Below are 14,185 nucleotides of genomic sequence, written 5' to 3' on the forward strand. Positions count from 1 at the left end.
CAATTACACTCCAATAAAGATGTTAAAAGAAAAAAAAAAAGCTAAAAGGCAAGACAAGCTTTTATTTCACATTCTTTTACATGGGTAAGACTTTTCTATTTTCCTTTAGATTCCTCTCTTGACTTCTGAAGTTACTCCACATACAACTTTAAGAGAAAAGAGAAACCATTAGTTATTTACCTTCAGCATTTATTCATGACTTCATTCCAAAAATATTTACTGACCTCTAAGTAAGTGCCATGTGGAGACTAAGCCCTGGACAAGGAGATGGAATATGAAGAAAGCAGCTCCTGCAGAGGAGAAGCTTTACAAATCCAGATGTACGTAAAGGTTTCCAGTATAGAGTGGTATGTTCTGAGCTTGTATACTGATTGTTAAAATGGCGAATGCATCTGTACTGATTAACAAGTAGACAAAAAGATTATTTAAAACCTTGCAGAGTCAGGATACAAGCTCAAAATGCCTGGAAGAGCTCACACTGTTAACCAATATAATACTCAGCCTCTCATTGGTCCTGAAGTTCCACCTAATTAAACCTTACATTCCATTGAATAATTTTTGTGCCTTTATCTATAACTAGACATTGAATATGAGTCTCATATATTTTGTAAGGCTTAGAAATAATTTGGTTGTAAATGATTTAGTTAAACAAAAACACCATGAACAATATCATTGCTGCTGAGAGAAATTTTCCAGTAATTAAGGTTACAAGTCACTTAATAATGACCAATTTGAGGGAAGAGCCTGATCCTATGTCAAATCATGACCCAGGGAAGGTATCCTTTAGCTTGGGAAAGCTGCTTTAAATAAAAGATGACATCAAAACAACATTTTAAAATTAAAAAAACAAATAAAAATAAACAAAATAAAATTAGAAAAATAAAAATATATTAGAAAAAATAACAAGAAAAATGAAACAACAAAACACAATCACCACAGCAAATAAAAAAAGAAAAAAGAAGAGAAAAAAATTAAAGTTTAAAAAAATGAAAATAAATAAAAATCAAAAAATTAAAAAAAAAAAATTCCCTGGTGCCTCCACTCTCAGTGTCCTTGCCCCCATGGTGAGCTACAGCCTACCCCCACCTCCCCAGTAGGCCTCCAATACCTCTAGGTAGGTAACTGGAGCCACTGTGTCAGCCCCACCTTTGTGTGTGTTCCTTTCACCAATGTCTGTTCCTGAAGCTGGCCCAGAGCACATGTGCCCATGCAGGCCAGCTGGGGCGCAGGCCCCTACAGGCTTGCCCGCAGGGGCCAGCAAAGCGAGAGTAAGCCTTGGAGGGGAGTGGCGCTCAGCCCGCCTGGACCCACGCGGCCAGAGGAGGCCCTGGGGGGGCGGGGCTCAGGCTGGGGGACCCACACAGCAGGAAGAGGCCTGGGGGGGTGGTTGGGGCTCAGGCCCAGGACCCACGCAGCTGGAGGGGGCCCAGGGGTGGGGGTTCAGTCCCAGGACCACAGCAGGCTCACTGGGGGTCGAGCTGGTGGGGGAGAATCTGGCCACATTCCCCTCTGGTCCCTCAATCCCCTGACGGTCCCTCTCCATCTCTGCCAATCCCCCCGCAGTGAGTGGGACGCTCCCAGTGCGGGAACCCCACCCCCCCCAGCCACCCCTCAGGGGCACTGGTCCCGTCCCACTTCCACTTTTCCTCCCCCCTCCTTTTCCCCCCCATGCCCTACCTGGTCACATGGGGATTCCTCCCATCTCCTTAGGTGTCCATGGTCCCCCACCAGCACCTTGTAGGTGTCCTAGTTGTGAGGAGACGTGAACTCCACATCCTCCTACTCTGTCATCTCAAGTCCCAGGAATCCCCTCACCTGCTACTTTTAAAAGGATGGGTTTTCCATCTAAATTTATACATGAAATTATCCTTTTGGTTTGCTTTACCAGTTTCTTGTGTTGGGTTTTGCTAGCTAGCATAGATACAAGTTGAAATATTTCCATACTTTTCTATGTTCGGAATGTCTTTATATATATAACTTATGCTTAATTTTTTTTTTTATGCTTTATTTTATATACAAACTTTTGCTCTTTATTTTATATATATAATATAATATATATAAAATATAAAGCATATATACTATATATAAAATAAAGAGCATAAGTTCAAGGAAAGTTGGATTGGATTAGTCTATTTTTAAATGGCTCCTTCCATTGTTAAGCAGCTGTGGTTTTTAAAAAGAATTTAAAAGCATTTGAAATCCAGCTGCCTGATACATCTCCGCAAAGACTCAATCTGTCTTAAAAATCAAAGGCAGAGAAAGCAGTGAGGGAAGGGTAACATGTCAACACTATGGTAATAAAGGAAGCACAGAGGAATTGTTAAGTGGTGATTAAAAGACTATTTTGAGAATAAATTAAAGACAATGAGCTAGACCTCAGGGGAAGCATAGCTCAGGTATAAAGAAGAAATATGTTGCACTGGAAACATAGTCAATATTTTATAACTTTGCATGGTGTGTAATCTATAAAAATAATGAATCACCATGTTGTATACCTGAAACTAATATAATATTGTAAGCCAACTGTATTCTAATATTTTTTTTTTTCAAAAAGAAAGACATGTTTTTTTCTGACAGCCAACATTTAAGTGGGTAGGTGAACTGAGTGGCCATGTTATCAATCCAGTGTCCCACTGTAGATTGATTAGTAGAAATAGACTAATCAACAGATTTCATCTGTTTCTGAAGATCTCCATTACAGATCTCTGAACTGGGCCTACTTGCATACAAACCCCATGTCTCTGAATGTGATCTCTATGGAACGTGGCAGTTGGCACTTGCCTTGCCATGTTTCAGCCCTCGCATCTGGATCTGTCTGTGCCTATTCAGTGGACTAACGGGCAAAGCCAGCCAGACAATATCTGCACCTCACAGCCTTGGGTCTGCAGTCCCCTGGGCCGCATGGCCCAGTCCAACCCTTGCTCACACCAAGGAAGTAAAAGTGACTTTCTACTCAGGAGGCGACGGGAATTATGGCATTTTATGAGTTCTAAGGCTTCTTCCCAAGATCCTCATGTACTAGAAAACTAAAAACAGCCAACATATTCATGCAGCTGGAAGGGTTTCTGAGGACTGATTACCAAATATCTGGACACAGGGTGGGAAGGGCAATTCAGAAATGTTCCTCATCCTGTTACTGTTTACAAGAAGGCTGTGTTCTCTTTGTTTTTGCCATTCTTGGTTACTTTTAAACACATATTTTTTTGTTGATTTTCTAGCATTTTAATCTCATAAATGTCATCTCTGTGGCCCAGATATCTTAAAAAGGAAATTCTAATTGAATGTTCTAATCCTATGCAGGTTTCACAAAGAAAATCTTAGCCTCACTGCTCTAAAAGACACTTTATTGAATATTGTTTTCAGTGTAGTTCCTCTCAATTCAAAACTGTGGCCAAACTCTTTAGAAAACTCAACATCAAATAATTACATTTGATTTCATTTCTGTTTCTACTTTAAGCACTTTCAGTTGAAAGCAAAGCTCTGTCCTAAATATATGTGATTATTGAAATAACTGCTGGCAAGAATCAGCTCAATGTCTATTTACATCTTAAGAGTCAGTCTATATTTTAAATACAAACTAGAAATTATGTGCCAATACCTCTCTGTTGAGAAGAATTTCTAGAAATATGACAGTCACAACATTCACATACACATATACACATAGAAGGACTGACTCATGGCTAAAAAATATGCTCTAATTGGAGACTTTACAAATCTTAGTATAATTAATTATTTGATACATAAAGATAAGTGTTAAAATTGCCACCATAAGCTATTATTAACCTATCTGATCTGTAAAAACAAGTTTCACCAAAGTGGAGGAATGAATATTACAATAAAGGGTTCTTGTTATAGTGAACTGCCTGCAAAAGAGGACAAGGGAGTGTAACACCCAGAGGACCAGGACAAAGAATCATTGCCAGGCTCAACAGATCCATGATATGGACAAGAACTTTTCTGATTATTCAGCAAGTTACATAAGCTAGCTGGAGTGATGTGATTTGGCACCTTCGAAAACGTACTCTCTCAGCTAAAATAAACTGGAGAAACCTGTATAAGAAAAACCTCTACTCCCCTCTCTTTTCTACCCTAAACAGTTCATTTTTCAAGTGTGGCTTCCCAGATTTTCTTATCAGCTGGACTGGAAAGATGTGTAACAGGAATTCTGTTCTTGTTCTTTGCAATCTACAGCATACAACTTTATATATCCTGTTTTACAAAGTAAGAAACTTTTCAGTGCATTGTACATAGGGCATTTAATCAAAGTCAGCTTTCAGAAGAAAGATGTAGAGCCATTTTCAAATGCTGACAAAGTAGGAAAAGAAAAATGAACCCTCATGTATCTTTAATGAAGCTTTCTGGGGAACTATATCTATACATAGCTTAGTGACTTCTGATTTTTGAAATATTGTTCCTAGTTTGGTAAAGCAAAATATTATACTATCATGGCCCCCTCAAATGATTTCAAGTTTAATCATATATAAAGCATTTTTTTAAGTAAAAGAAACATAATTGATCAGGCAAGTCATAAAAAGTGGCAACACTAGATAATTGACTGATGGAGAATTAAGTTTTTCTGAGGAAATTTGTAGACCACTGAGTACTAGGCCAAAAGATTTGGTTGAGATAACTAAAAAAAACAAAACAAAAAAAAAAAAAACCCCAACTCTTTATAAAGAGTTGGCTATCAATTGCCAAACACATTCATACACAGAAACTATCTCCTGGGAGAGAAGGGAGAGAGATTTCCTCTAAAAGCTTAGGAAACAGCCACACGGCAGCATTGTGCTGAACATTTCTGGTACATTTTAAAATCGACCCACTAGGGCCAAAACTCTACTATGAAGTTTAGGTTCTATTTCCATGAATATTACAGTACTGATTACACCAAAAAGAGCATATGCTTACATTTCAAATCATTAACACAAACAAGAAATTTCTATCTTTGAAAGGGAAGAGAGAAAATTTTATAGAATTATACTAAAATAATATGGAATATCTTAGAGAAATCAACTGCATTAAATATTTTACAAATATTATATTATGCATAACGGAGTTATTTAGAATGCAGACTACTGGGGTCTGCAAGCCTGGATTCTAGACCTTGCTGTTCTACTCACTAACTTTACCCTACGTTCTCCATACCTCAAAGTCCTCATTTGAAAAAGAAAGCAAAGGATTATTCCTATTTCACAGAACAATTCCTACTATGAAAACAGACAAAAGGTATAAGCACTATGCATAGTAATTGGTACAAAATCAGTGCTTAAAAAATTTCAGCTAATACCACTAAATAAATAATTGTAGTCAATTACAATACCATCATTCCTTTTGTCAATAAAGAGGCTGTAGGTAAGGTATTAATTCCTATTTGAAGAACTCCACAGAGAATAACTCCATTTTTCAAATTCAGTAAAGTTTCAGTGAAGATGAAGAAAAGCTTTCCTACAGTGTTGTAAAATGAGTCTTCCGTTATATTTTCTCTGATGGAATATTATCCTGAAACGAATACACAACTTCAAATCTCAGTGTCTAAATTAGTTTCAGATAGAACTGCTAACTGGGAAATAAGTTACACGAAATTAATAATTCTCAGTTATTGGCCTGCATTAGAGCTGTTAGTTTCACTTTGTAGCTGGTTTGTAGTCACAGGACAAAGTTAATCAGATTACCATAAATTATGGTTGCATCTATGCTACCTTCCATTATCTCTATGATTTTTTTTAAAAGGTAGTTACTAACACAAGAGCATGTGTAATTAATAGAATTAGCTAAAACTACTAATACAAAGAAGGAAATTTTTTTAAACATGGACCAAGCAAGATGTTTGCTCCAGTCTCATTTTTATTGATGCTATTATATCTTCAACTTCAAGGAACTGATACAGAGCTCAACTGAATTGCTTGATTTTAGTTTGAGGAAAACCCCAAAGGGCAAAAGACATACTACAAAATAATCACAAAGTAAGCACGCTGTACCACAGGGGAAACGAACACAGGAGAACTGAAATCTACTAAATAGACCATAAGGAGTGTTCGGAAGAGAGTGGGGGCGTGTAAATTTGAGGACTTGGGATAGAGAGAGAAGACAGAACAAAACCAGCTTCACTGCTGGCATTCGTGAATGTAACATTTTTGGATAAATAATCCTTTACATTTGAACATGTACATTTAGCCGAAAATGTTTGTAGAAAAACTGAGACATCAATCTTTTATAACTCAGTGCTGAAAAATCTGTTTTAAAAGATTAAAAGGTTCAGGTATAGATGAATCAAGAGTGGCCAAGGGTTAATAACTGCTGAAGTTGGGTAACGGATGTTAGAGATTCAGTACATGATGCTCTCTATACCTTTGTATATGCTGGAAATTTTTCATAATAAAAAGTGAAATATGCAAAAAGATCAAAGGCTTCATAAAATAAAACAAACAAACCCAAATGCTTCCCATCACCCATCACTGTCAGAGAGAATAAAAGAGGGAAGGAAGGAAAGAAGAAAGAAAGGAAGAAAGCTTTAAACATGTCCATTCAGCCATTTTTATATAAATTTTCTAAAGTAACTGATAGGTTAAATGTATAAAATTTCTCAGTGAAAATGTTCCACTATTGCTTAATTGCCATAATTATTTATATATGCACATGTCACTACACATTTATTTGTAGTCACAATGATCAAAAATACAGGACATCTATATATCCTTAAGGGAGATCTCAACCTGGATGCCTCCCTCAGCAGATTCAGTAAAGCACACCATAAAGTACATTGGGAAAAGCACTGAGGGCCACCTCAACCTAAAAGTTACTTTTTTTTTTTTTCATGCTGAAAAGGCATGAGCCTGTTTTTACTTTTTAATTTTTTAAAATCTTTATTGGAGTATAATTGCTTTACAATGGTGTGTTTGTTAGTTTCTGCGAGCCTCTTTTTAGTGACGTGTTTCTTTAGCACTTTTCCAACGTGTTGGGAGACTGTCAATAGAGTAGTATGGTTCTCCGGTGTCCACCGCCCCCAATTTCACCTGCTGGTGTGACGGGCATTATAGCTGTGAAGCTGGCAGAGGGCCCCAGCCTTTGTGGGCTCAACACAGCATAAAGGCTGTGGGCTTTTCTACTTTTTAAAAGCTGATGGGGGATGGAGAGTCTCAAGAACATTCTGGGGGCCACTGTCACCCAACATCTGTGCGGGGCCCTGGGCAGCCCCAGACCAGAGTGGGACACCAGAGCAGCTTCTGACCAGTCGGCCTGAGAAAGCACAGCCAAGCAAAGAGAGTGTTCCTTTAAAAACCCCTCCCCTCAAACATAACAAAGCAATCCCACCGGGGCACAACTTGGGGCACGGTCATGCGTGACCTTTTGGTCTTACCAGGGAGCTGGGCGAGCCAAGGGGGGAGGGAGGGGTCCATGGTTCATCTTGGGCATGCTGCAACTCATTGGACCTCCCTGTGATGAGCAGCTGAAGGGCTCCCAAGGAACCCCAAACATGACAGGGGCCACTATATGGAAGGGACGTGGTGACACTACACTGCTAGTGTCTTTGTCCTCAACTCCAACCATATTCACTGTGGTTATGAAAGCACTGCTTGAACTAGGTCCCATACTCTAGTTCCCACCAACCCACCTCACACACACACACAGTGACTTACACACACAGCGATTACCATCTGCCTTTGCCCTCGTGTCCCTGGCTACATCCCGCTGGCACTTGGTAAGTAAGGATCCAGCTTGCCCTGGTCCCCTGGGGGTTTGAGAGAAGAACAGCAGGGTCTTGCTGCAGAGTTGTGGGCTCAAGGGCCCCAAGCTCTCATCCTCAGAACCTCAGCCTCTCCCCTCTCAGGAGCCTCTGTTCACACAGCCTCCAGGAACAGTGGCATTCTCCTAACAGTTCTGTTTATGCAGGATGGGGGATTAATGTAAACAAGGAAGTCATTACATTTAACCAAAAGTGTTATACAAAGTAGGACTAATAGCAGGAAGCTAGTAAAAAGGGTACAGCTTTGCTGACAGATGCAGGATTAAGCTGAAGATTTAAGAACTGTTTCCTCCTTTTCTGAACCAAGTTCTCAAAAAGATATCTGCAGAGGTGCTAAGAAGGTGTAATACCACCTGATGAATTCAGCTCTTCCACCAGAAATGGGGGAAAAAAATTGTGTCATACATAAACAGTGTTTAAGTCATGGTCTGAATTAACAATCACAGAGATTAACACAGCCAAGCCAAAAGAAGAGCCAGCTACTGAACGCCATCACCTGTAGCCCTCAGCTTCCTGGGTCATTAATCTCTTAGCAATGTCCTCATCACTAGGCCAAAGATGAAAAGACAGGCATTGAGACCCACTGACCACACTGAAATAAAACGTTTTAATGTAATCTGCTGGTCTACACTTCACAGGGGTTTAATTTCCATTGACCAATGATCACAGGAGTGAGTGACCAAGGCCGGCCTCTAACCAGCGCTCCATGACTGCAGAGCACCCCCAGCTGTGGAGGGAGGGGTCCTCCCTACCCAAGGTGATGCTCTCAGCAACTTTCTGGGCACAAAGATGCTCCTTGGTGGACAATTTTTAAAAACATACAGCCATGAGGAGCATTTACTTATGTTGTCTCTCTCTCACCCACACACACATGTACATATACACACATATATAAAAGTCGGTGGGAAGATGGAAATCTCAGGAGGAATTTTGACCTTTGTTATTTTTGAGGCTAAGCAGAAAGTCAGGGAAGTTCTTATTTTTCCAATAACCACAGAGACAACCTAAAACTGAGGACTGGCTTCCACGTCCCCTCTCAGTGGTAACTCCCGTCCCTGCTCAAGTGTTCCGCCCTCACCCGCAGTTGTCTTTTCCCTTCAAAGAGCAGGATGCTCGCAGCCATGGCCGAGTTCAGGCTGTCCACACCGGGCACGATAGGGATCAGCAGCCTCCTGCCTCCCGTGCTCTCAGCCAACTGCAGGGACTCCAGGCTCACGCCGCTGGTCTCCCCACCTATCACCACAGCTGCAGGTGCCTCTGTCCAGTCTGAGTCGTAACTCTGGGCCTCAAGTTCAGGGAGCCAGCCTTTATTGGCTGCACTTTCTAGATTCTCTTCCTCCTCCTCATACTTGTGAAACTTTAGGGGTCATCGGTCACATACCCAGCCGTAGTCACTGGCCTTATTAGACATCTGGGCCTGGGCCTGCGTGTAAAGGCCACAGTTGTCAGCCACGTAGACGCGGGTGTCTGTGGGCAGGTAGTTGGGCACTGCTTCCCAGTCCAGGCTGCTGATGATGGGCACTTGGAAATGTGCACCCATACCTGCCCACAGCACTTTGGGTTCCCAGGCATCCACACAGCCTTTGGTTAGTAACACTTTGCTGCAGCCTACGCCAGCAGCAGATCGCAGAATTGTCCCCAGGTTCCCAGGGTCACGGAGATTGTCACAAATCAACAATATGGGCAGTGTGTGGGGAAGCTGAGTCTCTGGGTATGTCATCTTAACGTGGTCAGGTTTGGCAAAAATCCCCATTATTCCTTGTGGTGTTACTAGGTCGGACCAATCCTTGATATCCTCAAATTTCACCTTACTGAGGCTAACACCTTTCAGCTTCTCAATGGGCAGCTCCTTTATGTATTCCATATGGCTAAAGAAGAAAACTTCGGGCATAGCACCAGCCTTGAGAGCATCTGCAATCAGCCTATGACCTTCCAACAGGATCTTCCCTTGCTTTTCCCGAAATGGCCTGGACTTAACTACTGTCATCACACTGCTCAGCCTTTTGTCTCCAGGGAAAGCCTTATCATAGCGAAGCCCCGACTCTTCTCAGGTGCTGGGGGTCTGGGATGGGGGCACCTGACGCGACTACTTCAGTCGCTGCTTGCGGGGACCGGTCTCTGCCGCCGCCTTCCGAGGCTGCTTCCCGGCACCGGGCTTCCGTTCCACCACCTGACCTAATGGAAACACCACTTTCACGGGGCTGCGCCGCAGCGCCCAGACCCAGCGCCGCGTGTCGAGTTCCCAAGCCTGCACCACCGTCAGCAACGGTCGCGTGGCCCAACACGCGTGCTCCCCCAGCGCCGCCATCTTCCCCTCGAAATTTACTTTTAATGTCAATTTCTAAGGAAATACACCGAACACTACATTTGTCATAAAACACACATATTAATGCACTAAAATCTTATTTAAATAATGATATAGTTAACAGATACTCTAATTTTTCAAAAGCAACCATGCAATATTGGAAAAATATTAATTTGTCTATTTTTCTCATCCCTCAACTTATAAATAAATATATTATAAAAATAAGAGTATATGACAATCACCTATTTAGGAAATATATATTATAATAAAATAAAACCAAAGTTTCATTTTCACTTCACACCCCCCTACAGTTTGTGGGAAGCAGGCTGACATTTAACCCAAATTGAAAATTGCCATCTTGTTGTCCATGTACAAACCAATACATTACACACGTTCTATTTCTCTATCAAGAGCTTATTTTCCATGTGGAATAATTCAGAAATGTAGCTTTCAAATTTATGAAAAGAACATGCTCTTCCACTCTCTACTAATGATTATGTCCACGCTGCACATTTCCATAAAAAAGCCTTGCCTCAAATAAATAATATGATAAATTTATTTAATTAAAGTTCACATTCAAAGAGGCAGTCTCCTCTGATGCTCAGAAGTGCCACTGAGGTACCAAGTTTACTCACATGTTGTCTTTTAATGACCTTTTTATTAACTATAGCACTCTATTCTTGCACTGAGGACTAGGATTAAATTAGAAGAAAATACTTCTGTTATTGCTTAAGATAATAAATGGAATGGTTCCAGAGGCAAAGGTCTGCCACCAGAAAACCTTCAAAAGTCAACCCCAGGGAATATAAAATGCACACTGATTCTCCTGTCCGATGAATAAAGGTTTAGTTATAAAAGAGGCCAAAGTACTTCCTCTAGATCAGCCACTGTTGATGAAACACTGTAATTATAAAGCACACTCAGACTTGTTTGGGCATGTACATAATGTCCTCTCTTGGTGATACCCTCTGTAAACAAAACCATAAAATGCAAACTTCAGAACACAACTAGCCTTAATTTATCTAAGTATAATTAGACAAGTATCTTATAATTTCATTTAAACAGATAATTTCTAATGAGGAATTCTATAACTTAATTTAGGAAATATATAAAAACTGATTTCAAATGTGGAAAAATAGAGTTCATATAGGAAGGGAGGGAGGGAGGGAAACCGAGCAGAACCCTGTGGGGCTCCTGGGCACAAAAGCCTTTCTGTGTTCTCCATTTTCTTGATTACAGGAAATAGGTTTCATTCAGCCTCCATGACTTTCCCTGAGGTCCAAGGAGCAGGTTCAAACAGTTGCTAATCAGGGAAGGGAGGGGATGCAGAGAAAAGGGAGGAACAGTTAAGAGAAACAATAGTGCAGCCTTGGGGCAGGGTCCTGGTTCCCCCTCAAGGGATACACATAACAATATCTTTGAGCTGTTTTGCAGATACTGATACCCCCACCAGGTGGGAGAAGTTAACTATGCTGCCCACAAGCACAAATACCCCAGATGGCTGGAACCAGAAGGTTGATGATGCTGACTCCCACTTACCTCACCACCAGCCAATCAGAAGAGTGTCCACGAGCTGACCACGCCCTGTACCTTGAACACTGCACCTTGAACACTGTAAGACTCCTCACTAACCCCTCTGGGGCAGAACACACAGTCTTGAGGGCATTAGCCCGCTGTGGCCTCCTTTGCCTGGCAAAGCAATAAAGCTATTCTTTTCTACTTCGCCCAAAACTCTGTCTCTGAGATTCAATTCGGTACTGATGTACAGAGGCCGAATTTCGGCTATAGGAGGGTGGACAGAAAAAAGGAGGATGAGGTCTCTGGCTTTCTGTAGCATGCTGAAGCATGGCTGGTATATGTGGAGGTACTGCTAGACTTGGAAAATGATCATTATTTAATCATCATAGTAAAGATTTTATCAGACGTGAGTTATCAATGGATGTCAAATCTAGAGGGACCCTGAAGTGTGTCAGCCACAGACTGCTTATTGGCTCCAAGGGAGAAAAAAATAATTGTACAGTAAACAAGGAAGATTCCATTTTTAAGGCAGGGCTGGTGGCACTGTATTCTTCAAAATGTCAGTCATAAAAGACAAAGACAGGCTATGGAAATGTTCTGGATAAAGGAGGCTGAAGAGACAGACCTCTTCAACTGAACACCTGACCCTCAACTGGACCCTGTCCTGGAGGAAGAAAGGCTATAAAGAACATTACTGTGTCCACAGAGACAAGTATATGAAGAATGACAGATGACATAAGAGCACTACATCAAATTTCAGTTATTGAGGTTGACAACCGAACTGTAGTTATGGAACAGAGTGTCCCTAATCCAGGATAATATGCAGTAAACTATGTAGGGGTAAAGAGACATGATACATGTTAAAGACATGTGAATTTGGATAAAGGGTATACTTGTGTTTCTTGTACTATTTTCATTTTTACAACTCCCCTATTAAGTTTGAAATTATTTTAAAATAGAATGTTAATAGAACACATGGCACATGGATTGGCATTTGCTTTGTGCATTTATTTTTTTCATTAAACAAACAAAAGAAGCATTTACCAAGTGCTCCAGCTTAATAAATATTTGCTCATTTAATTCTTAAGACAGACCTTTGATATATGTACCTTCTTTTCACAAATAAGGAAACTAAGGCACAGACAGGCTTGCAACTGCCATGTAGCTCATAAGTGACAAGCCTAGATTCAAACCTAGAGAGTCTTGAGTCCAAAGTTCCTACTCTTATGACAAGTCTATGTTTCATTGAGTAATAGAATATTAGGTCAGTAGAAATAGCCAAGGAAGCTCAGGGGTTTTAAAAATCACAGATGCCAATGAAGAAATACAATTAATCCTCACAGATGGGTTAGAGGATGCCTACTTCATAACAACTCCAGGTACTAAAACCCTTACCTACATAAACACTTAACACTTTAAATTTGATGAAATCACACATTTTCAAAACCAAAAAAATAGATGTTTCCTGCACCCATGCAGGGCATCACCTTTTTACTTAAAATTCACAATTATTAAGAAAGAAAACAGTAAATGTAGTTTAAAAGGGAAGAGAATAAAAATATTTAAAGTTGTGAGAATATTAAGATTCCTATGGAAGACTAAACATTCAAAGTAATTTAAATTCCGATTCCATTACCATTTATAATATCTCAAAGTGGGACATTGTGAACATCGCTGAATAGCTTACCTGTTACCAAGGAGGAGGACACTCTTGGCTCAGCACCTCACATAATAATACTTATCAACAGAATTCATAAGAGGAGAGGTGTAATAAATGTCTTAGAAATGTGTTCATCCCCTCAGGTTTTGATATTTCTAATAGGCTCTGACAAACAATAAAGATCATATTCATTGCTTGATGCCACCACGCAATGCTGAGCCCCAGACACCCTCTGGGGAGTGTCGCAGGGTCGGGTTCGCAGCTGCGCTTCCTGCTTTCAGGGCAACTCTGCTCCCATCGTAGCATCATGCCAGCCAGAGACATGGCTGCTCCTCTCTGCTCATCCCTTAAAAGAATCTCGCCTCTTTAAATAAAACTTTTCCTGACTATTTCAGACTCAAATGCTTTCATTCATTTATTAATAAATACCAACTTCTAGTATGCCTTCTCATTACTTTGAACAAATTATTTAAATCTTATTGTAGAAATTGGAATTTTTTTTTACCAGTTTTATCATTTCCAACCAAACTGATTATAAACTCTTTGAGACCAGGGCCTATGTAAGATATCTTTGCATTAATCATAGTGCCTAATATCCTCTGGATGAATCAATTCAATATTTATTCACCGATTTTATTTTTGATTTATCCCAAAGTTTCATATAGAAAGTTAAAATGACTTTAAACACTGTTTGACAATACTACTGATGACTTAAAAGAAAACAAATGGCGAGAATGTTCCTCTTCTCTCTGGTTAAAATATTCAGTTTCTTAAAAACCCAGTTCAAAGGAAGGCCTCATAAAATGTTCCAGATATAAAGAACGAACTTGTGGTTTCCAAGGGGGAGGGGTGGGGGAGGAATAGATTGGGAGTTTGGGATTAGCAGACGCAAACTATTATATATAGGATGGATAAACAAGGCCCTACTGTATAGCACAGGGAACTATATTCAATATCC

General features: G+C 40.4%; 1 protein-coding gene and 1 pseudogene across 1 annotated transcript in view; both read right to left on the reverse strand.

Moving 5' to 3' along the window:
• KHDRBS2 (KH RNA binding domain containing, signal transduction associated 2) overlaps positions 1 to 14,185 on the reverse strand; it is a 731,890-nt gene that overhangs the window by 676,961 nt on the left and 40,744 nt on the right. The gene's annotated exons all lie outside the window — the stretch shown is intronic.
• On the reverse strand, positions 8,781 to 10,052 carry LOC137773849 (rRNA methyltransferase 3, mitochondrial pseudogene; annotated as a pseudogene).

This window comes from Eschrichtius robustus, chromosome 12 (assembly GCF_028021215.1).
Source record: "Eschrichtius robustus isolate mEscRob2 chromosome 12, mEscRob2.pri, whole genome shotgun sequence".
Taxonomy (NCBI): domain Eukaryota; kingdom Metazoa; phylum Chordata; class Mammalia; order Artiodactyla; family Eschrichtiidae; genus Eschrichtius; species Eschrichtius robustus.